This window comes from Gymnodraco acuticeps, unplaced genomic scaffold (assembly GCF_902827175.1).
Source record: "Gymnodraco acuticeps unplaced genomic scaffold, fGymAcu1.1, whole genome shotgun sequence".
Lineage (NCBI taxonomy): Eukaryota > Metazoa > Chordata > Actinopteri > Perciformes > Bathydraconidae > Gymnodraco > Gymnodraco acuticeps.
Genome location: NW_022991987.1, coordinates 55,812 through 80,136, shown reverse-complemented (window position 1 = coordinate 80,136; position 24,325 = coordinate 55,812). Strand labels below are relative to the sequence as shown.

Genomic DNA, 24,325 nt, shown 5'->3' with positions numbered 1-24,325 from the left:
TTTCTACTTCTTACATTTTGAACACAAATACCTGTACTTTCTACTTCTTACATGTTGAACTCAAATACCTGTACTTTCTACTTCTTACATGTTGAACACAAATACCTGTACTTTCTACTTCTTACATGTTGAACTCAAATACCTGTACTTTTACTTCTTACATGTTGAACACAAATACCTGTACTTTCTACTTCTTACATGTTGAACTCAAATACCTGTACTTTCTACTTCTTACATGTTGAACCCAAATACCTGTACTTTCTACTTCTTACATGTTGAACACAAATACCTGTACTTTCTACTTCTTACATGTTGAACTCAAATACCTGTACTTTCTACTTCTTACATGTTGAACACAAATACCTGTACTTTCTACTTCTTACATGTTGAACACAAATACCTGTACTTTCTACAAATACCTGTACTTTCTACTTCTTACATGTTGAACCCAAATACATGTACTTTCTACTTCTTACATGTTGAACTCAAATACCTGTACTTTCTACTTCTCAAATGTTGAACCCAAATGCCTGTACTTTCTACTTCTCACATGTTGAACCCAAATACCTGTACTTTCTACTTCTTACATGTTGAACACAAATACATGTACTTTCTACTTCTTACATGTTGAACCCAAATACCTGTACTTTCTACTTCTTACATGTTGAACCCAAATGCCTGTACTTTCTACTTCTCACATGTTGAACCCAAATACCTGTACTTTCTACTTCTTACATGTTGAACACAAATACATGTACTTTCTACTTCTTACATGTTGAACACAAATACCTGTACTTTCTACTTCTTACATGTTGAACACAAATACCTGTACTTTCTACTTCTTACATGTTGAACCCAAATACCTGTACTTTCTACTTCTTACATGTTGAACTCAAATACCTGTACTTTCTACTTCTTACATGTTGAACACAAATACTTGTACTTTCTACTTCTTACATTTTGAACCCAAATACCTGTACTTTCTACTTCTCACATGTTGAACACAAATACCTGTACTTTCTACTTCTTACATTTTGAACACAAATACCTGTACTTTCTACTTCTTACATGTTGAACACATATACCTGTACTTTCTACTTCTTACATGTTGAACACAAATACCTGTACTTTCTACTTCTTACATTTTGAACCCAAATACCTGTACTTTCTACTTCTTACATGTTGAACACAAATACCTGTACTTTCTACTTCTTACATTTTGAACACAAATACCTGTACTTTCTACTTCTTACATGTTGAACACATATACCTGTACTTTCTACTTCTTACATGTTGAACACAAATACCTGTACTTTTCTACTTCTTACATGTTGAACCCAAATACCTGTACTTTCTACTTCTTACATGTTGAACTCAAATACCTGTACTTTCTACTTCTTACATGTTGAACACAAATACTTGTACTTTCTACTTCTTACATTTTGAACCCAAATACCTGTACTTTCTACTTCTCACATGTTGAACACAAATACCTGTACTTTCTACTTCTTACATTTTGAACACAAATACCTGTACTTTCTACTTCTTACATGTTGAACACATATACCTGTACTTTCTACTTCTTACATGTTGAACACAAATACCTGTACTTTCTACTTCTTACATTTTGAACCCAAATACCTGTACTTTCTACTTCTTACACGTTGAACTCAAATACCTGTACTTTCTACTTCTTACATGTTGAACACAAATACCTGTACTTTCTACTTCTTACATGTTGAACTCAAATACCTGTACTTTTACTTCTTACATGTTGAACACAAATACCTGTACTTTCTACTTCTTACATGTTGAACCCAAATACCTGTAATTTAATTCTTACATGTTGAACACAAATACCTGTACTTTCTACTTCTTACATTTTGAACCCAAATACCTGTACTTTCTACTTCTTACATGTTGAACACAAATACCTGTACTTTCTACTTCTTACATGTTGAACTCAAATACCTGTACTTTTACTTCTTACATGTTGAACACAAATACCTGTACTTTCTACTTCTTACATGTTGAACCCAAATACCTGTAATTTAATTCTTACATGTTGAACTCAAATACCTGTAATTTAATTCTTACATGTTGAACACAAATACCTGTACTTTCTACTTCTTACATGTTGAACACAAATACCTGTACTTTCTACTTCTTACATGTTGAACTCAAATACCTGTACTTTTACTTCTTACATGTTGAACACAAATACCTGTACTTTCTACTTCTTACATGTTGAACCCAAATACCTGTAATTTAATTCTTACATGTTGAACTCAAATACCTGTAATTTAATTCTTACATGTTGAACACAAATACCTGTACTTTCTACTTCTTACATGTTGAACTCAAATACCTGTACTTTTACTTCTTACATGTTGAACACAAATACCTGTACTTTCTACTTCTTACATGTTGAACTCAAATACCTGTACTTTCTACTTCTTACATGTTGAACCCAAATACCTGTACTTTCTACTTCTTACATGTTGAACACAAATACTTGTACTTTCTACTTCTTACACTTTGAACACAAATACCTGTACTTTCTACTTCTTACACTTTGAACACAAATACCTGTACTTTCTACTTCTTACATGTTGAACTCAAATACCTGTACTTTCTACTTCTTACATGTTGAACACAAATACTTGTACTTTCTACTTCTTACACTTTGAACACAAATACCTGTACTTTCTACTTCTTACATGTTGAACCCAAATACTTGTACTTTCTACTTCTTACATTTTGAACACAAATACCTGTACTTTCTACTTCTTACAATTTGAACACAAATACCTGTACTTTCTACTTCTTACAATTTGAACACAAATACCTGTATTTTCTACTTCTTACATGTTGAACCCAAATACTTGTACTTTCTACTTCTTACATTTTGAACACAAATACCTGTACTTTCTACTTCTTACATGTTGAACTCAAATACCTGTACTTTCTACTTCTTACATGTTGAACACAAATACCTGTACTTTCTACTTCTTACATGTTGAACTCAAATACCTGTACTTTCTACTTCTTACATGTTGAACACAAATACCTGTACTTTCTACTTCTTACATGTTGAACTCAAATACCTGTACTTTCTACTTCTTACATGTTGAACTCAAATACCTGTACTTTCTACTTCTTACATGTTGAACTCAAATACCTGTACTTTCTACTTCTTACATGTTGAACACAAATACCTGTACTTTCTACTTCTTACATGTTGAACTCAAATACCTGTACTTTCTACTTCTCACATGTTGAACTCAAATACCTGTACTTTCTACTTCTTACATGTTGAACTCAAATACCTGTACTTTCTACTTCTTACATGTTGAACTCAAATACCTGTACTTTCTACTTCTTACATGTTGAACACAAATACCTGTACTTTCTACTTCTTACATGTTGAACTCAAATACCTGTACTTTCTACTTCTTACATGTTGAACACAAATACCTGTACTTTCTACTTCTTACATGTTGAACTCAAATACCTGTACTTTCTACTTCTTACATGTTGAACTCAAATACCTGTACTTTCTACTTCTTACATGTTGAACTCAAATACCTGTACTTTCTACTTCTCACATGTTGAACTCAAATACCTGTACTTTCTACTTCTTACATGTTGAACTCAAATACCTGTACTTTCTACTTCTCTCATTTTCCAAACAGCTGGTTCCTTTAGTCTGAATGTGTGTTTGATGCGTGATCATTATTCTTCAGAGTCATTGCGTGCCTATTGATTTGAACACGATCCGTGTATCCATCATTTCCTGGTCTTCTCTAAAGAAGAGGGACCAATGGAAACGTTGTCATGTTGCCGTTGTTCAGCATGGAAACATTCATTAGCTAACAATGACATTATTGTTCTATGAATATAAAGGGAGGTCAGGTACTCTTTAAAGCAGCTGCTAGTTATGGGTACTTTTTACTGAAGTACATTTCAAAGCCTCTTTACTTTCACTTGAGTAAAGAAGTTTAGTCAGTACTTCTACACGAGTATCTGTACTTCTACTTGAGTACAGGACGTGTGTACTCTTGTCCTCTCTGCCTCTAAGGCATCCTGTTGTTTCCTTTTGGTATTGATTCTCTTGCATAAAAAACGAACAGGTGTCCCCAACATCTCTCTCTGTCACAATGTCTGTCTCTGAAAACTCAAACTCCCTCTCAGTCCAGCCTGTGTGCAGCTTTCATTAAATTACCTACATATGGCATCAGTTTGAGTTTTCACAGTTCGACCAAGCAATCTGGACTCAATTTCACACCAAGCGCTCCATGTGCTGCGGGGTGATAACACTGATTTGAGGCTTCTCACCGGAGTCTTCTTCCCTCAGGGTATCAAGTCTACAAACGTCTGCATGGTTGCACAGAGGGCTTCTCATCATCCTCCTACTAAACCTCTTTAAAGTTTCATCGGCAGTCCCACTCCATTAGGTCTCCCGAGACAGCCTCTGATAGACTTCTCCTCTCTATGAGTGAACAATGTGAGGAGGAGAAGAGGGGATTTTATCAACACAACAAACTGAGAAATTGATCACTTGATTTATTGTAAAGACTCGAGCAAAGGAAGAAAAAATCCCTCTCATTTTGAAAGTGATCCGCTCTCAAATGTGGCCTCTGCACTGCGGCCCATGGTCCATTTTTAATTGGCCCTCAGCTAATTCGAAAGGTTTATAATGAGCAGATTTTAACCAAATGGACGCCGAATTTGTGTTTTTTCCACAAAATAATCACCGACATTAATAGTGCCGCTCGATCCATTAATTCCTTGCTATGGGGATTTCCCACAATCCTTTGCCACTATTTTACTATGTACTTTAGAGATGGCAAATCCGGATCCTGTTACAGACTCAGGGTCTTCTGAGTCAATCATTGAAGAGATATGAGTCATTTGAGTCATATGAGTCATGTAGATCTAATCATATGCCCCCCCCTCTTTTCTCATGGACTGCGTAATCATTGCAGTACTGTAGTTTGTGTGTTATATTTGTGTAAAGTGGTGACTTTTTGCTTTAATAAAAAATGAAGGAAGTTCCCTTGATTCAGTGAGTCAGGATTTGCGAATCTGAGTCTGCTGTTGACTCATGCATGACGACGAGTCTGCTGGATCTCTGGATCTGCTGCTATACGGTTACGGCTCTGAGTCCGCACGAGTCTGCAGGAAGTTTCACTGATCCGCGTCCCCTGTGCCAAAGGATAACGTCTGGCAGCTATCCTACTTGCTAAAGGCTAGGCAGATGGACTGGGGTACGTTGTAATGTGATTTTACATGTTATAAGTGTGAGGGAATATTTCTGTCTTTAACCTTATTGCCTGTTGATGTTAATAACCAACCCTGACTCTGTTATCTCCTTTAAAGAATGTGCTGCTGCACTTATTCTCACTTTATGACCGGTCAACTCTCGGTCACAGAGCCTAAGAGTCAGGCAAGTGATTCAGTGTCTCCAGATGTTGGAGATATCTCCAGTGTTCCCAGCTGTTGATTAACTCTCTGTAAACTAGTTAAAAGGTCTATCGAGAGAGATGCTGGGCAGAATTGATGTGGCAACCCATCCGTGCAGTCAGAACCTCTGGCTGCTGTGACTTGTGATGTGAATTCTCCGGCCGATACTTGTAATAAACTATCAGTGTTTGACAACAAAGCTCCAACTCTCCTCGTGTCTCTCTGAGTCCTGACTCTCCATTGCTGCAGAAGTTTCCCTTACAATAAGGAGAGTAGTGAGAGACGCAATTTATAGTTTTAATTTGTACATCACCATAGGACTCAAAGGACTCGGGTTAATCGAGAGGGGAGACTCGTCACGACCAGCTCATTATAGGATCCGGGTTAATGATCCGGATGAATCAGGACTCCCCCATCTCTAATGTACTTCAAATTTACAACATGGCGTAGTTTTCCATTTATAATTGAATTCAGACCATTTTAACTACGTTACACAAATACCTACTGTACGAAATCATCGGTCTTCTGTGTGTTAGGGAGATTTCACATTTCATTATGGAGTCATTCCTTTACAGTTTCTGATTGATCCCAGAAGGTAGAAATGGCTAGCCTTGTCTTTAATGAATTCACTAAAGTAGTTGCTGATCAGTTAATGCCAGGTAAAACACAAGAAATGTGGCGCTGTGGCTAAGTGGGAAGGCGCCTGTTTCTAAAACAGGAGATCCTGGGTTCAATTCCCAGCAGCGCCTCACATGGGGCACTAAAAGCTGCAATACTCATTTTTTACTGACCATTCTTCACGATAAACTCAATGAACACTGGTCAACAAAGATGGCAGCTGCTTTTATGATAAATTGGGGCTGGCTTTTCAACTAAGTAACTCTTTCAGTGGCACTGGCTGGACACAAATGTATGACAAGAGAAATAGTGCCTCACATAGGGAACCAGATATATTATAGGATACATAGGATTTAGCATACTGACATGATAGTAGATCCATTTTTTGTGTATGCCCAATTTTTATCATCAAATCTCAAATAAAAAATACAACCTGAAATGATATGGGGTTCAATCTGAAAAGAGAGTTCTCCTTGTTTGTAATATAGAGCTTCTTCTCATTAAAGATCAAATCAATTATATGTGAGTTCAACAGCACTGGCTAGACATTAAGTGGATGCACATGCTTCTAATTAAAGATAAATATGTGTGCCGTCATTCTAAAATCATCATTAGGAATTCATATTTAGGCTACAGTGGAATAGTCCATTTAGCTTAGGAACCTTCCTAACGGAGTGAAATGACCCGGAAGTCCCTCAGTAGCAGTGGCGGTTCTAGAACATTTTACATGGGGGGGCAAAGGGGGGGCAAGAGGTCATGCCAGGGTGGCATGGGAGGGCGGACAGTACGTGGTATTTTATACTGTATATAACCTATTTATTGTTAATTCATGCCCTAACACAAGTGTTCTTAATGCACAAGAGAAACAAGGTGTTCAGACAAACAATCGGGTGCCCTTTGAGTCCCCCAAGCTTACCTCAACCATTTTAAATGAAAGGAAACTACAACATGTATTTTAAAGCAATGAATTAATGGAACAGGTTTTTTTGCATTACAATGTCAAACTAAATATATATTTAGTTTTAAAAAAATTCGTTTTCTTAGTATTAGACAGACATATTTGCATGTCCTCACTAAGCATTATTACATATTAATTTAATATCAAACAAATCAAAATGGCCAATTATCCCAAAAATGTTGCTGCTAATATAATCACATGCTTATCAACTTTAACTGATCAAAAATAAATTCTGAAAAAATACTTCAATTATCTATGAAATTGCAATATTGTCCCTCAGTTTGTTTCAACCCCGTCACGCCATACCATTTACCCTCCTATTAAAATAATGGATCAGTCCATGTGTGATCTGCATTGAGGGAATTACATCACAAAAGTGTCAGTTTCTTCTCTTACCTATATTTCAGTTTTTGTATTTTCAGATTAAGATTGACAAGCTCAACATCTCAATTTATAATTAAGTACACAAATGACATCACCCATCTCTTCAGAGAGCTGAAGGTGACCTGTGCAGCAACACATTTCAATCAATATTTGTCAATACTAAGAGCTGCTAGATGGTGCTGCTGTGATGGAATATGTAAGGAGAATAAGAACATACCATGTGGTCCAGCTGGAGTTTCATCTGCCTCCTGATCCCTGCCTCTGTCCCTCTTTCTGACACTTCATCTTTATTCCTCACATACATTTCTTCTTCTTCACTAATGTCTTCATCTCCTCCTCTTCCTCCTGCTCTGACCCTCCTGGTCTCTTCATCTCCTCCTCTTCCTCCTGCTCTGACCCTCCTGGTCTCTTCATCTCTCTTTTCCTTTTCCTCTTTCTGTTCGTCCTGATCACTTCTCATATGTCTTTGTGTTGTTGTTGAATCACTCCTATACTCTGGCCTGCAAGAGTCTACTTGTGAAAAGCACTGGTACAAATGCTTGTATAACTTTACGCGTTATGGCCATGTAGCCTAGCTAATATGTAGCATATCATATAACATCAGAAAGTATTGATCAAGCGCACACAGGCAGCTGTGTTTGGATCCAGTTTTTACGGTAAAGGATGTATCCTGGTTTCATTGATCTGGCCTCATGGCTGTGATGTGTAGTTTACGTGGATTTAATAGTAGGCTACCGCGTAGTTTAGCAAAGTGATCGATCTCCCAGCTAACGCTGTCTGCGTAGTATTTTGTAACGTCCCAAACAGCGCCCGTCTATTAAACGCTATCGATTCAAACGGCAGCGTTTTATTAATATTTAGTTTCAAGCTCTCGTCCTTAGTAAAACAAAACTAGTGGAAAGGGAAATGCTCCCAGGGGAAGCTGATCCATAGGTGCTGGGACAGCTTGCTCCCTCTCTGCAGCGGTGTGAGCCGCGGTCTGTGTGAACGCCGCTCCGCAGTTTAATGCAGGGCCGTAGCTGCGTTTTTAACGGGCCTAAAATTATATTTAAAATGATTCACTTTTAACTAATGTAATGCTTGTTTTGTTGCTTGAGAAGCTTGTGGAAATAGTGTAGGTTTGTTTTAGTACAGTTTTAGGGAAACAAAAGTTAGGGGGGCAGCTGGGGGGGCAAGGCTCTACAGTGGGGGGGCAGCTGCCCCCCCTTGCCCCCCGTAGATCCGCCCCTGCTCAGTAGCAGCCATGATAAGTGCCGTTCCAATTCTCTAAATGAAAGGAAAGGAGGTTTCAAACTTCCTTTATAACCTCCTTTAGCTTAGGAACCACTGGACCTCCCTAACCGAAAGGAGAGGAGAAAATGCTGCCCCACAATGCATTGCAGCCGCAGCATTTGCCGTCACTCAACAGTCGGCCGTTCACAGAAACAACCGAGAAGTTATATCATGAAAGTTACGGTGCTTATTAAGCATTTTAAAACGTATGTGGTAAGTTGCCAAAGTGCTTTGTTCTGAACGTTCATCAGTATTATAATCAAAAAGAGAAATATGAACGTTAGTTTTTACTGAAATTATCAAATAAAGTCAACATTTCACAGTCTTCACTGAGCTGTGTGGGTTTGTTCAACTTTTAAAAGATGTTTGAATGGTGATATACACAGTGATAGATGTTAAGGACTAACGTTTATAATAAATACATTTGTATTTATTTTAAGATATTTTCATAGTTCATACAATCATACGTATTGGGATCATTTGTATTAATGTGGACCGGAGGGAGAGGGTGACGAGCATAAGTTTCACTTTCCTTTTTTATTTAAATTCCAACCTCGTTCATGAAGAATATGTTTCTCTGTTGTCCACGTTCATAAAGCATAAAACAACAGCATCAGAGCACGGTGCAGAGTCTCTAGATGAGTCCCTCGTTCTTATTGAACATCCATGTTGTAGTCCGCTGTATAGAAAACTGTAGTTTCCATAGTTTCCCCGCAGCAGCAGCAGACGCACATTCATGACGTCCGCTGGCGCATCATAAACACGTCGGATAGTGAAAGTGCAGTCGATTCTCTAAAGTACCGCGGTCTCTTCTCCTAAGTCCTTTTGAATTCTCCTATCCACTATCCCTTAACCCCGTGACGTTTCACTCAGAGGTCAAGGAATAGGAGATAGAGTTAGACGTGAGCTGATTTTTCGATTATTATCCGAGAGATATTCAATTTTGTACACAAGGATACTGCTTCGATTTGAACCCATGATCTAATGCGTGTTTTAAGACAAGATAACTGCAGGAAATGTGGAGCTGTGGTTAAGGTGCCTGTCTCGCAAACAGGAGATCCTGGGTTCAAATCCCAGCAGTGACTCACACGAGGATTGACTAGATGCTCCTTCTCATTCATAATCATGTATGTGTGGATTCAGCCTCTTCAAAATGCCACGTCTTATAATGACGAAGACAGTTTGGAAGTAACAAAGATGGTGAATTCAGGCGATGTTATTTGCTTTTGTGAAGGTCACTGGCTAGGTGGATGCAGCTCTGTCATCACATTTCACATTTGAAAGTTCCAGTGTGTAGGATTAAGTGGATGCACATTCTTCTAATTAATTCATAAATCTGTGTCTTCCTTCTGAAATCATTAGGAGTTCATATGAAATGCATGTAGTCTAAAATGAGAGACACTTCCTTCTTGAACCCAGGACCTCCTGTTTACTAGACAGGCGCTTTGACCAGCTAAGCCACAGCACCTCTTTTTCTGCTTAACGACTATTTTCTTTTTCCCCTACGTTGTTTTCTGCGCTCTGGTTCCAACAGAAGTTAGAATGAATGAAGACTCACAGATTAGACTTCTAGTTGGGAGAATGTGACAGCGTCAGATTTAGTGCCTTTGCCTCACAAGCCACATCCGTATGAGCCAGTAGCTTCTCACAGGACACTGAGAAGTTGAATGAAGCAACCTCCATGTCTTAAAAAGAGGACTTGTGAGTGAGATTGCAGTTGCTCTATTCGTCACTTGAGGCTGGCACTTCAATTAACCTTCTGACCATTTCAATGAAACGCTGGATCTGAAGCAGCTCTGATTTGAGACAAGAAATCAAAGTGAAATGTGGTGCTGTGGCTAAGTGGTTAAGGCGCCTGTCTCGTAAACAGGAGATCCTGGGTTCAAATCCCAGCAGTGCCTCACATGGGGAAAACCAGCTAGAAAAGAGGTATCCAGTTTGCTGGATCAGATTGACTCCAACAAACTAGAACTGTCTTCAACCTGCAATCTATTCACAACAGACATCGCTCTCTATAAACAATCTCATACAAAGGATTCTTACTAAAATAATTGAATATAAAGTTAATTTTAAATGCTTTTAACCTAAAAAGAGAGACTCTGGGTGTTTCTCAATGTCGAGTAAAGCTGCTCCAGAGCCACTATTTCAAGCATACTACGTCATCGAGTGCCGCCGAAGGACTGTTCCAATGTCCAGCATACTTGGAAATCTACCGAGCCATGGCGTACTTCGTTTGGAGCCATTTCGAAGCTGCACATGTGTATCCTCCGCGGTCTTAAAATCCCCACAATGCTTTACGCACGGACCAATTTCCCAAAATCTGTGGCGGAAAATGTAAGGCGGGGCCTCTCATATGAAGCACACCTGCACACTTGCTAGCCTGTTCCACTCAAGCAAGAATCCTCGCGATTGAGAAACACCCACTTGCTTCCATCAGTATGCTGGGATGTTTACTGACAATCCTATGTTTTCCAAGACAGGCAACTCTGTGTAACGGCCCGTACACACAGCAGCTTTTGGCGATTTGTCCACCGCTTCCAGCGCGTCTCCGCCCATTGACTTTGAATGGGGATGACGTCACTTTCCCTCGCTTGTCGCCGAACTGCATTGTGGGGGGGCGAGGCGAAGATTTCCAGGATTTCCAGGATGTTCAAGATTCCAAAGTTGAACAATGTTCAACTTTTGAGGCTGAGCTGGAAGCGACAGCCAATCAGATCCGTTTATGCAAATCTGACAGTTCAAGCGCTAGCCAATCAAACCGCGTGCAAGCTGGGAGAGCCAGACCCGCAGTTCATTTCTATATTCCTAACAAAAATGGAGGAGAACTTAGTTATTGCGGTAGCAAATCCCCCGGTTCTTTATGACCAGTCCCTATTTACTTACCGGGATACAAACCGGAGGAACCAGGCATGGAGGGAGGTGGCAGAGACAGTGGGTGAAACTGGTAGGTTTTCGCTTGTTTGGGGATTTTATATCCAGTTTACTTCGTTGCTAGTTTACTTCGTTGCTAGCAAGCATAGACAGTATCATTAGCCAGCATGGAATGTAGCATAAAATAGCACCATAAACATTAATCTCATAAATGTTCAAAATGTTAAAAAAATAAATGTTCATCATAGCCCTTCCTATTTGACAATAGTGTAGAAGAACCGGGTTTTTTTGCTTTGTATGTCGGGGGCGGGATATTCATGTGATATTCATGTGATTGGTTGTTGGTCGCGAAATCCCCAAGCTGTCAGACACGCCCAGCTCCAGGATTTTCAAGATTTGGTCAAAGCTGCTGTGTGGACACACCGTTACGATTAGAGAAATGTCAGGGAATGTGGCGCTGTGGCTTAGTTGGTGAAAGCACCTGTCTTGTAAACAGGAGATCCTGGGTTCAAATCCCAGCAGTGCCTCACATGGGGAACCAGATATATTATGGGACACATAGGATTAAGCATACTGACATGATAGTAGATCCATTTTTTGTGTGCACAATTTTTATTATCAAATCTCACTTAAAGATAGAACCTGAAATGATATGGGGTTCATATGAAACACATTCAATCTGAAAAGAGAGTTTTTAAACCTTTGCAGGTGATTCGATAACTATCTGTCTTCATTCAACCAATCAGATCAAAGACTGCAGTGGCTAAGGCTCGAACGTTAAGAAATGTGGTTCTGTGGCTTCGAGGTGAAAGCGCCTGTCTAGCAAACAGGAGATACTGGGTTCAAATCACAGTGGCGCCTCAAGCTGTACACTAACATGTACAATAAAGAAACTAGTTTGAAGGATAGAGCTTCTTCTCATTCAAGATCAAATCAATTATATGTGAGTTCAACAGCACTGGCTAGACATTAAGTGGATGCACATGCTTCTAATTAAAGATAAATCTGTGTGCCGTCATTCTAAAATCATTAGGAATTCATATTTAATTACAAAGAGAGATTTTTTACACAAGGATACTGCTTTGATTTGAACCCATAATCTAATGGAAGTTTTAAGACAAGAAAACTGCAGGACATGTGGCGCTGTGGCTAAGTGGTTAAGGTGCCTGTCTCGTAAACAGGAGATCCTGGGTTCAAATCCCAGCAGCGCCTCACGTGGGGAACCAATATGTGGATTTTATGGGATAAATAGGATTAAGCATATACTGACATTAAAGTAGATTTTGTGTAGACCCATTTTCATCAGCAAATCTCAAATTAAAGATACAACTTGAAATGATGGGTGAAAGTACCTGTCTAGTAAATTGCCTAAAAAGACAATCTCTTTTTAGACTGAATGCATTTCATATCAATATCAATCATTTAAAATTGTTTCTTTAATGTCAGATTTGATGATGCAAATGATTCCCCATTGTACACACAGATTTAATCTATAGAAGAAGCATCTCGTTCTACTTCATCCAATGATCACCCATGTGAGGCACTGCTGGGATTTGAACCCAGGATCTCCTGTTTACGAGACAGGCGCCTTAACCACTTAGCCACAGCGCCACATTTACCCTCTTTCTCTTGTCCTGAAACGAAGCTACATTCGTGTCCAGCTAGTAGCACTGAAAGAGTCACTTAGTTCAAAAGCCAGCCTCGATTGACTCTCTTCTTTCAGGCTTGTCTCTCTTATCTTCCAGTGCTTCTCAAACAAAAAATATATATTTTAATTTTATTTAAATTTAAATTTAAATGTTTAATGAACATGGTAAATATTATATAGTTGGTATCAGTAAAATGTATAATCTACAATAAAATCTCGTTATGTGTTATGTTCACATTTCGCACCCTTTGGTAATGTTCATGTCAAATTGACCCGGGACATATTTCAAGGTTTAAAAAAAATACAGAACTAAATTCAACATGCACAATTCCTTATATATATTGTCTTTAACTCATTCCCCAACAATATCAATGAAATATATGATTAGTTTTTGAAAATACTCTTTGCTAGATCAAATGTAACAATGGAAGTGTCCATCGTTTTTTGTGATAAAAATGTAATTTATGTTAAAAAAAAATACACTGTAATAAAAACTAAGTTTACATTTTGCTCATGCTTTTCTAGAACTAATGTAAATCAATCAATCAATCAATCAATCAATCAATGTTTATTTATATAGCCCAATATCACAAATGTTACATTTGTCTCAGTGGACTTTACAGTTTGTACAAAATATCAGTATGACAATACGACACCCTCTGTCCTTAGACCCTCACATCGTACAAGGAAAAACTTCCGGAGAAAACCCACAGTTTAAAGGGAACATGGGAGAAACCTCAGGGAGAGCAACAGAGGAGGGATCCCTCTCCCAGGACGGACAGACGTGCAATAGATGCCGTGTGTAAATTGAAAAGATAATACATTTGCAACATAGGTAGTCCAAATGACTAAATGAAAAATGAAAAATGAAAAATGTTTTCATTAATGTTTATTATTTTTAATCTGTCATATAATAATCAAAGCCCTGAAGGAAATAAAGCAATTTAGCAGCAATTGGAACACAAGAACCACATCCGAAAGTATTTGGCTGTGAAATATAGAGAGAATGAAACATCCATATAAATGACATAGAACAGATGTAAACACAAAGCAAATAAAAACAATTAACAGTCACTATTCATAAAATACAGTATATCCGAAAAACATATTGATGAAGTGACGCTGCAGAACATCATGTGAGTCAATGGGCAAGTCCGTTTAGGAAACACATTATGTACAGAACTTCTTCGTGTGTACAGCACAGATGTACTTGTTGCAGTTGCTGCATTTAGTCTGTGTCTTGGAGTCCTTTGAGGGTCCACAGACCTCACAGCGGCTGGCTGTGGGGGTCTTCCAGCAGCTGGCTATGAGTCAAGTTCATCTTCCAATTTGCTGTCAAATTCTGAGTTTACCTCCACATTATCCTCATCTTCAGAAATGTCTTCCTGTTCCACTTCACCGTGTGCCTCTAATGCATTCCGCTCACTCTCATCCAGTATTAGCTCCAAGGCTCTGAGCAGAATATATTTTGGCCATTTTGTTAGTAGATAATTGTAGTTCTGCACTACACTGTAATGTGAGGTTATGTCTCTGTTTAGTCCCTCCTCCGGCGTGCAGGTGCGAGGGGGGACAGTGCGAGAAAATGTAAAATGTTTATACATTTCTGGAAGATCTAAAATGTTTATAATGTTCTTGGATAGTTTTGTGTACACACTACAAAGGGTAAAGATCAAGGGAAAACAGGTTCAAACAGCTTCTCTATGCATACGATTGTGTGTGTGTGTGTGTGTGTGTGTGTGTGTGTGTGTGTGTGTGTGTGTGTGTGTGTGTGTGTGTGTGTGTGTGTGTGTGTGTGTGTGTGTGTGTGTGTGTGTGTGTGTCTCTGTCTGTCCTGGTGTTGTATCCGGGTCAGATTGACCCGAACCTCTTATGAAGGACATAAATGCGGGTGGGCATTTTTTCATAAGTGGAAAAAAATAAAAACAATTCCACATGTCCTTCACAATAAATAAGCCCCGGCCATTGAGTTTCAGGTTGAACGAAAATATCCTTATATTTGTTTTTATTCATTGAAAATGGAAATCGGGTCAATTTGACCCGAACACCACACAAGGGTTAAAATTGTTTTACGATGTCTAAAGTTACTGATAAGTCACATGTTTCCTGCCTGGCCGCAGCGTGTATCATTACCCTCTCTCGTCCGGGCGGTAGAAAGGAGCCCAAAGCCAGAGCAGCAGCAGCCAACACATTGCTGACTGTTGCTATCTGTATACTATGCCGCCGAAACATAATTTCAGCCAATCAGCATTGTCAGATCTGATGCTCAAAGGGCGCCCTGTCAGCACCCTGGCCTGTGTGTCTGTGAGTTGTTTGGACTCGTATCCAAGGTGACGCTACTGTAGTTGTTGAGGATGGCTGCGTCTGCAGGTGGAGACTCCGGATGCTAGTGGATCATCGGAGCTGTAGATTAACATTTGCATGCTTATTGTAGTTGTAAGGGCAATGCCTGGAGCACCATGGAGCATATGTGTGGGCTGGACCTGTATTTTACAGGAAAGGAGTGAGCAGAGGGTCGAGTTGTCGATTCTTGTTCAGATTTCATCTTCCTCACCCTCTCAGACTTTGAGTTGTGCGCGCTGCTTAAGAGACACGCTACCATGGAAACCAAACAATGGTGTAGCTGTAGTGCCGAGAGATAGGGAGTCAGAGGCGGTGCAATGAAGGTGCAAAGTTGTCTTTATTCAAGAGCTGCAAAGGACATGATGTCGGGTCGCAGCCCGGGACGACAAGAGGAAGCGAAAGCTGGTCAAAGCGCCTGTCTAGTAAACAGGAGGTACGAGACAGTCGCCTTAACCACTTAGCCACACATTTACCTCTTTCACACCAACGGTGTTTCAGGGCCGGTTCGGAGCTGGAGCTTGAAAAGCACCGGGTTTTCCTGTTCACACCGCAGCGGAGCAGCCTCTTGGCTCCGGAATCCGGTTCGTTTCAAGCACCAAACAATTGTCCGGCCAGAGCAAAAGCACCACATACGTCACGCTAACGTCGAGGCGGGGGAAGAGGCAGGATCAACTCCTGAACAACAACAAAAAGCCCGCGTTTTATCCAGTTTGTACAACGATGGAGAAACTTAACAAGAGTTTCAGAGTTTCAGTGTTTCTGCCATAGACTGTATATATAAAGGTTTCTGCTCATGGTGAAGCAACGTGTCTGCGTGTTAAGGTGGAACCTGAGCATTCACGTTGATCACCTCTCATTATAACTCATTATAAATCTATAAAACTATAAATATTAAACTTTACTTCACGTGTTCATTTGAGAACAGCTGTTACCTGGGTGAAGGTTACAGTTCATTTAAATGAAAGATACAACGTTACTCCACACTCATGGTTCAGTCCACCTTAAGAAATAAGACCGACCTCGGAAGCCAGTTGTGTTTTTAAAAAACCTTTATTGACACGAGTACACTTTTTTATAAGAATAGCCTATAGTCTAAACCACAGAAATGACTCCGGAAAAGCTGCAGATAGAGCCATAATAAATGAATGCAACTGATTTCATCCACGCGGTTTGGCTTTATGAAGCAGGCACGCAAACGGTTACGTCATGACGCAAACGATGACGCAACGACGCATTACCAGTCGGACTCTGGGCGGTGTGAAAAGAGCCAGAGCTAAACCGAAGAACTGGTTCTGAACCTAAAAATCTCTAGCATGGAGCTTGAACCGGAGTTGCGTTGGTGTGAATGAGGTAATTGTCTGTCTTTTTCTTGTCTTAAAAGATGCATCAAGGGTTCAAATCAAGTATACTTGTGTAAAACAGGGAATATCTCTCTTTGTAGACTAAATGCATTTGACATTACCTCTGAATGTTGTCAGAATGAGGACACAGATATTCATCTTTGATTAGAAGAAAGTGCATCCACTTAATCATACTCCTTTACAATGTACAATCAGATCTTAATGTATAGCCAGTGCTGTAAATAAAGTTCAATAGTTAAAGAGAGAGCCTGAAGACCATTTGAGAAGCTGATCTTTAACGAGAATGAGCTCTATCCTATAAACTACTGTTTTTAGTTTGAGGCACTGCTGGGATTTGAACCCAGAATTTATTAGATTTTCTTGTAATTTAAAAAAGCAAAGGAAATATCTCTCTTTGTGGACATAATCCATTTCATATGAACTCCTTATTATTTCAGAATGAAGACACACTGAGTTGCTATTAATTATTTCTGTTGGAACCAGAGCGCAGAAAACAATGTAGGGGAATAAAGAAAAGAGTCGTAAAGCAGAACAAGAGGTGCTGTGGCTTAGCTGGTCAAAGCGCCTGTCTAGTAAACAGGAGGTCCTGGGTTCAAATGGGAGAAGGGAGTATCTCTCATTTTAGACTACATGCATTTCATATGAACTCTTAATGATTTCAGAAGGAAGACACAGATTTATGAATTAATTAGAAGAATGTGCATCCACTTAATCCTACACACTGGAACTTTAAAATGTAAAATGTGATGACAGAGCTGCATTCATCTAGCCAGTGACCTTCACAAAAGCAAATAACATCGCCTGAATTGACCATTAGAGAATCTGCCATCTTTGTAACTTCCAAACTGTCTTCCTCATTATAACACATAGCTTTTTGAAGAGGCTGAATTCACACATAAATGATAATTGATGAGAAGAAGCATCTACTCAAACACTATACGCGTAGTTGGTGGGAGTCAATGTCGTGGGTTTTTCACCCTATGAGGCACTGCTGGGTTTTGAACCCAGGATCTCCTGTTTACGAGACAGGCGCCTTAACCACTTAGCCTCAGCACCATATTATGCCTTATTTGCTGTCTCAGAGCAGAACTGCATTCAGATCCAGCCAGTGCCACTGAAAGGGTTAGTGGGTTAATTGAAGTGCCAGACTCAAGTGACGCATCGAGCAACTGCAATCTAACAGATGTAGACAGTAAAGGCACTAAAACTGATGCAGGCATTGTCACATTCCTCTACTTAATTATCAAATCGTGTCTTCATTCTGAAATCATTAGGAGTTAATATGAAATGCATTTAGTCTATAAAGTGCTTGTCTCGTAAACAGGAGATCATGGGTTCAACTCCCAGCAGTTCCTAGTCACTTTATCACCCGATAGTGAAGCAATTTCATCCCCCCTACGATCAAAGAGGAGGAGAGGAAGTTTATTGTTGTGCACATGGTGGTGTTATGTAAACGTTGAAACCTCGCTGTGCTGCACTAACTTCTGAAGCTTGCTCTGAACACAGGACGCCTCACACACGCCTGCAGGTGATTTATTCACACTTTAGTAACTCCAATTTCTTCCAATTGTCTTTTTGTAATCCCACCGGCATATCTGCGCCTCACACACACAGAGGTACAGATACACAAACAAGCAGAGGTGGAGGAAGTACTTATATTGTTTACTGAAGAGAAAAGTACTTATACCTGTACTACTGTAGTACTCTAAGTAAAAGTCCTGCATTGAAAATGTTACTTAAAGAGGCCCAATTCTGCTTTTTGTGTTGTTCCTTCTCCTGTAGTTTGTTCTATAGGTTTTGGTGCATGTAAATGGTCTGCAGAGGCTTCCATATAATATACACCTGAAAAACAGCAGGAGAGGACTCTTTAAAGTAGAGACACTACATACTGATATACACCTGAACATCAGCAGGAGAGGACTCTTTAAAGTAGAGACACTACATACTGATATACACCTGAACATCAGCAGGAGAGGACTCTTTAAAGTAGAGACACTACATACTGATATACACCTGAACATCAGCAGGAGAGGACTCTTTAAAGTAGAGACACTACATGCTGATATACACCTGAACATCAGCAGGAGAGGACTCTTTAAAGTAGAGACACTACATACTGATATACACCTGAACATCAGCAGGAGAGGACTCTTTAAAGTAGAGACACTACATACTGATATACACCTGAACATCAGCAGGAGAGGACTCTTTAAAGTAGAGACACTACATACTGATATACACCTGAACATCAGCAGGAGAGGACTCTTTAAAGTAGAGACACTACATCAGCATCAGCAGGAGAGGACTCTTTAAGCATCTCTAAAGTGACTTTAATCATGAAATAAATACTGAACAATTCCTACAGTTCTTATCCAGGCATGTCATCGTGTACTTTTTGCACGATTATTATCAAACAATAGAGCTTAACAACTCTTAATAAAGCCTGAAGTGAAAACTAGAAGTGTTGATAACCGACATCTTTCCGCCTCCAAATCCATTTTTAACCCACAGTGATTTCACCAGCATCCTGTAACCTCCGATACGATATCACTTTTTCCACAACGCCTGCCTATATATTGACCAGCTGGTGCCGTATTTTGAGAGATTTTCTATCGCTGGTTGGTGTCCGTTTTCTGACACAACTTCCTGCCTGGAGCTCTCTGCTGAGTCCTAGTTTGCCCAGTATTGAACCAATCGGACGGACAAACAGAAAGGAGCTTTTCCTCTTTGCAGAGTTTGAACCATTCGATAGTTTGTTGGCGCTCCACTGGCATGTTTTCTCTTATGCGACCCTGCGAGCTGCCTCTTCTGCTTTCACTCAATCCAGCTGACAACTAACCCTAAAAAGGTACGTTTTCTTCCATTGCTCTTGTTGTTTCATCCTATTTTTCTGTAACTGCATTTATTTCTCGGTCTGTTGAATCAGAGATGGCATGTAGTTCCTCTGGTTTGCCTCCCAGAGCTCCAGGCCAGTGCAAAGTAACATTATCACTAATAGACGTGTTGGCGCTTTGGAGACATTCAGGGTGTTGCCAATTAACAGCAGTCTCTTAATGATAACCTTTGTTTGTCTTTTAAAAAACAATGTTTGAAAAGTCCTTATCACACATACAACTCAACGGCAGGCACATTAAAAAGGAGGAAAATCGATTAAGCTTAACACAGCAATAAAAAAACGTGCAATTAAAAACCAATGTTATCTTTAGAGAACTTAAAATTGCAAAGGGAGTTACTTGCTTTAAACCCTGTTTACAAAACTGATTTCGATACCTAATAACTTCATTGATATCCGAACATTCGAACATTTGTACATAAACTGATATAGTAGAAAGTACATCTAGCACTAACTGTCAATATGAGTCCAATGTTCTGTGAATATCTAGCATTTCAGTAATGGTGGTATGCAAATGGTTGCAGATTAAAGCGTTGCAGAGGCATTCTGTTTTCATCCTGCAAAAAACATATGTTTTTATTTATGCAAAACCAGGCAGTTAGTTTGACAGACACACACAAACACACACACACACACACACACACACACACACACACACACACACACACACACACACACACACACACACACACACACACACACACACACACACACACATGTGCACCCTGCACGTATGCACGTTCATTAGTTAGCTAATGAAAAATTATATGATGAATTATTTTTTCATACTCCAAACTCAATGGCCTTGGCTCATTTTCTGTGAAGAACTTATATCAGAACACATTTTCAATGACCACCCACCACCCTGTCTGGGCCTTCTCTGTGTGTGTGTGTGTGTGTGTGTGTGTGTGTGTGTGTGTGTGTGTGTGTGTGTGTGTGTGTGTGTGTGTGTGTGTGTGTGTGTGTGTGTGTGTGTGTGTGTGTGCAACCATTTGTGTGTGACCTTGTTTGAGGATTTCCTTAAACACTATACAATCAGGTTTATTTATTTACTTTAACGGAAGATGTTTCCATGGGTGTAATAACAGTGTAATAATAGTTTAATATAGGTCTTATAACTGTGTAACATGAGTATAATATGGATGTTATACGGGTCTAATAATGGTGTAATATGATCTTAATAGCTGTGTATTTATGTGTGATGTGGGTGTAATTACAGTATAATTACAGCATAATATGGAAGTAATATTGGTGTTACATGGGCGAAATCTGGGTTTAACAACAGCATCATATGGGTATAAAAAGGGTGTAATAATGGTGTAATAGGGGTGTTATAACAGTGTACAGTAATAGTGTTATGTAGAAAATAGCAATCAATTCCTTTTCCCAAACACTTTTTATGTGAATGCCCATTTAGGGATTAAAGTCTCACTGGAGATACACTTTATTTGTACATGTGTGTGTGTGTGTGTGTGTGTGTGTGTGTGTGTGTGTGTGTGTGTGTGTGTGTGTGTGTGTGTGTGTGTGTGTGTGTGTGTGTGTGTGTGTGTGTGTGTGTGTGTGTGTGTGTGTGTGTGTGTGTGTGTGAGCCCATCGATCGGCTGCCCACTGGGTGTGAAGGACACTGATGTGACAGCACTAATTACAGGCAGGAAGCAGCAAACAGCAGCAGCTCCAACAACTCCATCTCTACGAGTATCCGTCTAAAATGAGATATTCGTTTTGATATATATCAAACGGGGACTGTGTACATTAATAAACATAACACTTTAAATGTGCCAGTTAACAAATACGCTGTTTTTCATCTGTAGTCCCTGGACAGATGTTGTAAGTCAACCTAAAAACACATTTAATTTAAGATACCAAGGAAATACACGCAACATAGAGGTTTACAATACTGGTAATGCTAATCTTTTTTTTTTTTTTTAAACATGCTTATTACATAGCAAGAAGACAGCAACAGGTTAAGGCAGTACAGACGGAGCTGATTCCTCACTATGCATATTTATAAATGAGATTGAATTCAACTGAATGTATTTTGTCAATCATTAGACAGTCACAAACAAATTACATCCTCCACCCAGAGCTCCAGCTCTTACCTTCCTGTAGGAGATTTAGGGTACCAAAAAGCAGGCTTGACTTTATGATTTTGAAGTAAAAGGCTAACGTTAGGCTATAAGGAACTACAGCGACATCACATGACTTCACGTCACCACCGCTAAGCTAAAGGCGGCTAATGTTGGGCTATAAAGGAACTACAGCACGGTCACATGACTTCACGTCACCAGCGCTAAAGGCGGCTAATGTTGGGCTATAAAGGAACTACAGCACGGTCACATGACTTCACGTCACCACCGCTAAGCTAAAGGTGGCTAATGTTGAGCTATAAAGGAACTACAGCACGGCCACATGACTTCACGTCACCAGCGCTAAAGGCGGCTAATGTTGGGCTATAAAGGAACTACAGGACGGTCACATGACTTCACGTCACCACGGCTAAGCTAAAGGTGGCTAATGTTGGGCTATAAAGGAACTACAGCACGGTCACATGACTTCACGTCACCAGCGCTAAGCTAAAGGTGGCTAATGTTGGGCTATAAAGGAACTACAGCACGGTCACATGACTTCACGTCACCACCGCTAAGCTAAAGGTGGCTAATGTTGGGCTATAAAGGAACTACAGCATGATCACATTACTTCACGTCACCACCGCTAAGCTAAAGGTGGCTAATGTTGGGCTATAAAGAAACTACAGCACGGTCACATGACTTCACGTCACCAGCGCTAAGCTAAAGGTGGCTAATGTTGGGCTATAAAGGAACTACAGCACGGTCACATGACTTCACGTCACCTGCGCTAAGCTAAAGGTGGCTAATGTTGGGCTATAAAGGAACTACAGCACGGTCACATGACTCCACGTCACCACCGCTAAGCTAAAGGTGGCTAATGTTGGGCTATAAAGGAATTACAGCACGGTCACATGACTTCACGTCACCACCGCTAAGCTAAAGGTGGCTAATGTTGGGCTATAAAGGAACTACAGCATGATCACATTACTTCACGTCACCACCGCTAAGCTAAATGTGACTAATGTTGGGATATAAAGGAACTACAGCACGGTCACATGACTTCACGTCACCACGCTAAGCTAAAGGTGGCTAATGTTGGGCTATAAAGGAACTACAGCATGATCACATGACTTCACGTCACCAGCGCTAAGCTAAAGGTGGCTAATGTTGGGATATAAAGGAACTACAGCACGGTCACATGACTTCACGTCAACACCGCTAAGCTAAAGGTGGCTAATGTTGGGCTATAAAGGAACTACAGCACGGTCACATGACTTCATGTCACCACCGCTAAACTAAAGGTGGCTAATGTTGGGCTATAAAGGAACTACAGCACGGTCACATGACTTCACGTCACCAGCGCTAAGCTAAAGGTGGCTAATGTTGGGCTATAAAGGAACTACAGCACGGTCACATGACTTCACGTCACCAGCGCTAAGCTAAAGGTGGCTAATGTTGGGCTATAAAGGAACTACAGCACGGTCACATGACTTCACGTCACCAGCGCTAAGCTAAAGGTGGCTAATGTTGTGCTATAAAGGAACTACAGCACGGTCACATGACTTCACGTCACCACAGCTAAGCTAAAGGTGGTTAATGTTGGGCTATAAAGGAACTACAGCACGATCACATTACTTCACGTCACCAGTGCTAAATTAAAGGTGGCTAATTTTGGGCTATAAAAGAACTACAGCACGGTCACATGACTTCACGTCACCACCGCTAAACTAAAGGTGGCTAATGTTGGGCTATAAAGGAACTACAGCACGGTCACATGACTTCACGTCACCAGCGCTAAGCTAAAGGTGGCTAATGTTGGGCTATAAAGGAACTACAGCATGATCACATTACTTCACGTCACCACCGCTAAGCTAAAGGTGGCTAATGTTGGGCTATAAAGGAACTACAGCACGGTCACATGACTTCACGTCACCAGCGCTAAGCTAAAGGTGGCTAATGTTGGGCTATAAAGGAACTACAGCACGGTCACATGACTTCACGTCACCAGTGCTAAGCTAAAGGTGGCTAATGTTGGGCTATAAAGGAACTACAGCACGGTCACATGACTCCACGTCACCACCGCTAAGCTAAAGGTGGCTAATGTTGGGCTATAAAGGAACTACAGCACGGTCACATGACTTCACGTCACCACCGCTAAGCTAAAGGTGGCTAATGTTGGGCTATAAAGGAACTACAGCATGATCACATTACTTCACGTCACCACCGCTAAGCTAAATGTGACTAATGTTGGGCTATAAAGGAACTACAGCACGGTCACATGACTTCACGTCACCACGCTAAGCTAAAGGTGGCTAATGTTGGGCTATAAAGGAACTACAGCATGATCACATTACTTCACGTCACCACCGCTAAGCTAAAGGTGGCTAATGTTGGGCTATAAAGGAACTACAGCACGGTCACATGACTTCACGTCACCAGCGCTAA

General features: G+C 40.2%; 5 non-coding genes across 5 annotated transcripts; 3 read left to right on the top strand and 2 right to left on the bottom strand.

Moving 5' to 3' along the window:
• The first annotated feature begins 10,526 nt into the window (after window positions 1-10,526).
• trnat-cgu lies at window positions 10,527-10,599 on the top strand. Its single transcript has one exon. It is a non-coding gene; the product is annotated as a tRNA-Thr (tRNA).
• A 1,423-nt stretch (window positions 10,600-12,022) lies between these two features.
• trnat-ugu lies at window positions 12,023-12,096 on the top strand. Its single transcript has one exon. It is a non-coding gene; the product is annotated as a tRNA-Thr (tRNA).
• Window positions 12,097-12,708: 612 nt separating this feature from the next.
• Window positions 12,709-12,781, top strand: trnat-cgu. Its single transcript has one exon. It is a non-coding gene; the product is annotated as a tRNA-Thr (tRNA).
• Window positions 12,782-13,107: 326 nt separating this feature from the next.
• On the bottom strand, window positions 13,108-13,180 carry trnat-cgu. Its single transcript has one exon. It is a non-coding gene; the product is annotated as a tRNA-Thr (tRNA).
• Window positions 13,181-17,901: 4,721 nt separating this feature from the next.
• trnat-cgu lies at window positions 17,902-17,974 on the bottom strand. Its single transcript has one exon. It is a non-coding gene; the product is annotated as a tRNA-Thr (tRNA).
• Window positions 17,975-24,325: the final 6,351 nt, after the last annotated feature.